This window comes from Glycine soja, chromosome 4 (assembly GCF_004193775.1).
Source record: "Glycine soja cultivar W05 chromosome 4, ASM419377v2, whole genome shotgun sequence".
Taxonomy (NCBI): Eukaryota; Viridiplantae; Streptophyta; class Magnoliopsida; order Fabales; family Fabaceae; genus Glycine; species Glycine soja.
Genome location: NC_041005.1, coordinates 41662070 through 41665552, shown reverse-complemented (window position 1 = coordinate 41665552; position 3483 = coordinate 41662070).

Genomic DNA, 3483 nt, shown 5'->3' with positions numbered 1-3483 from the left:
GCACGTGTGTCGCCCAGGGCATAAGGGGCATGATGACTTGACGTCATCCTAATCTTCCTCCGGCTTATCACCGGACGTTAATAATTTTTTCCATGCATGTATGTATGGGTTTCTTTGTTTGCAGCCCTTGGTTTTCTTCTCTACGGTGGAATGTGATTGTCTATTTCAATTTTCACTTTTGTAATTTGGATAATTTTCACTTTTGTAATTTGGATTGTGGAATGAAATTAATGCATCTGGGTTTAAGAATAGCACTAAGTTTGGAATTTTGCCTTGTTTGAACTCAGAAGAGAAAAAAAATCAACTATTAGTAGATATAGCCAACGAAGTTCTTCAAATATTTACCACCTTCCTGAACTGATGAAATTAAAAATAGTTAAAAAATATGGGTGCCCATGCATGTGTCTTGTTTGGTTTTTGTCTGTATTCAGACCCCTTTCTTCTCCAAAATGTGTATGGTCACAATTCTTATGATTGGTTCCTTGGAGTTAGTTTGTGAAACCTTACAAACCTTAGCAACCCAATTAAAAAAAATTACAAGATCAATGACCCAATTATAATTTTATTTATTTATTTGTGGACCTAATTAAAAATTCCCAAATCTTTCAGGGTCATGCTTGTTAACTGAACCTTTTTTATATAATTAAAATTCATAATAAATATCTTTGACTATAAATTATATTATTTACAATGAACAACTTAAATTGTGATGATTATTTTTATCTATTTAATTTTTTTTAATAAAATTACTAATGAAATTTAATTTAGACATGGAAATAAAAGAGAGTAGATTGATAGATTGAAAGGGTGGGTTGTTAAGAACATCAAGTATATAAAGATAAAAGGAGGGTAGTTTGAGTGGTTGAGAGAGAAATTTTGACTAATTGCAGAGGTAGTGTGTGAAATGCACATCAGAGTTGCTGCCTTTTTCCTTGGCAAACCACCTTGGTTTCCAACCCTTCTCTTGCACCTTTCGTGCCTGCAATTATGGTGAGTCTTTTGTTAAATTAATGAATGAGAGCACATGTTTTGTGGAAGTGGAGCCCAACACCAGAGTACCAGACAAGATATAACCTCACACAATTTGCTATTACACTAAATGAAATCACACCTGGATTAAAGGTGAGTATTGATTCAACTGTTTTTCTTTTAACCTCACATTTCACTAAACCTTGAGAGCATGCATATTGCTTTCATGTTCACTCATCCAAAATCACATTGAAATATTAACTGATGCGATTTTAAGGAAATTTTTAAATACTTGGTTTTACTTTGAAAAATTGATTCTAGGTACAAATTTTGGATTGAAATAACTTAAGTTGTATTGAATAAAAAAAATTATACTGAATTCTACTGCTGACTTTCTTTTTTAGAGTAAAAAAATTCAAACATATATAATCATATTACTTTAAAATCAGTTTGAATCAAAATCAATTTTGTGCATGTTCACTCAAACATCCAAACATAAAATTGGTTCATTCAATGGCACTAAATCCTATGAGGACAAATAACAAGTTAGCAGTGGGGGCAACAAAGCTACCACTTGTCTAGTCTATCCACCTGATTTCTTGTTTAATAACCTCCTATCAAGTCTAGTCCAATCGGTTGATCCTAAAAAATAAACTCTTGTAAAGTAATATATATATATATATATATATATATATATATATATATATTGAGAATTGATCAAGTTATTTTTCATCTTAACGATTGATTTTTTTGAATCAATGATTAAGATTAACTATTCATTATAATCGTTATATTTTAAGAAAATAAATAATGAAAATAAAAAAAATATTTTAAAAAAGATTAACTATTCAATAACCGTCTTAGCATGTGTTTATTTTTGAAAGCAGTTTTAAGCACAAAAACCACCTTAGTATGATTGTCTTTCTAAGACGGTTATTGGTCCAACCGTCTTAGAAACTTTTATATACTAAGACGGTTTGACTTAAAATCGTCTTAAATTTCCATTTAGAAAAATGAGATATTAAGACGGTTATACAAAAATCGTCTTAGTATATAGCGCTTTCTAAAACGGTTATTCAGAAAACCGTCTTAGATTTTCATTTAGACAATTGACATACTAAGACGGCGGTTATACCGTCTTAGTATGTAGTGCTTTCTAAGATGGTTATACAAAAAATCGTCTTAGATTTTTCTTTTAGACAATTGACATGCTAAGACGATTGGTGGTATAATCATCTTAGTATGTAGCGCTTTTTTAGACGGTTATGCAATGAATCGTCTTAGATTTTCCTTTAGAACAATGACATACTAAGACGGTTATGCGCATTACCGTCTTAGTATGTCTATTTTTTTATTGTTTTACTTTTTGTAATTTTTTTCTACTATTTTATTTTTTGTAATGTTTAACGAATACACTAAACATTGATTTGAAGCAAAAATATATTTAGATCATTTTCAACAATTGTAAAATCATTTAATTACATAATACAAAAATTTACATAATTAATGAGAGTCTACAATTTTTCCCTAAATTGACATTACTATAATAAGGTGAAGAGATAGGAGAAAGACTGCAAAAATCTTTTGTAATTGATCAACTTGACTTGAACCCTACAAAATGACAAACAAACTCACGAAACTAACAGAAGGAGGACACGCCTAAGTACTGAGAAACAAATGAATAAAATGAATTATATCAATAAAAGACATGTACACAGTTTGAAATTATAAGTAAAACAACAACATACAAAATTATCAGAACAAGATCTAGCAATAAAAAAGGTTTATAAAGACCATAGCCAATAGCTTCTGAACTAACCCCAGTATTTTTTTTTTCTTTTCTGATGTGCATTTCACTAACTTTGCAATTAGTCAAAATTTCTCTCTCAACCACTCAAACTACCCTCCTTTTATCTTTATATACTTGATGTTCTTAACAACCCACCCTTTCAATCTATCAATCTACTCCCTTTTATTTCCATGTCTAAATTAAATTTCATTAGTTATTTTATTAAAAAAAATTAAATAGATAAAAATAATCATCACAATTTAAGTCGCTCATTGTAAATAATATAATTTATAGTCAAAGATATTTATTTTGAATTTTAATTATATAAAAAAGGTTCAGTTAACAAGCAGGACCCTGAAAGATTTGGGAATTTTTAATTAGGTCCACAAATAAATAAATAAAATTATAATTGGGTCATTGATCTTGTAATTTTTTTTAATTGGGTTGCGAAGGTTTGTAAGGTTTCACAAACTAACTCCAAGGAACCAATCATAAGAATTGTGACCATACACGTTTCGAAGAAGAAAGGGGTCTGAATACAGACAAAAACCAAACAAGACACATGCACAGGGCACCCATATTTTTTTAACTATTATTAATTTCATCAGTTCAGGAAGGTGGTAAATATTTGAAGAACTCTGTTGGCTATATCTACTAATAGTTGATTTTTTTTCTCTTCTGAGTTCAAACAAGGCAAAATTCCAAACTTAGTGCTATTCTTAAAC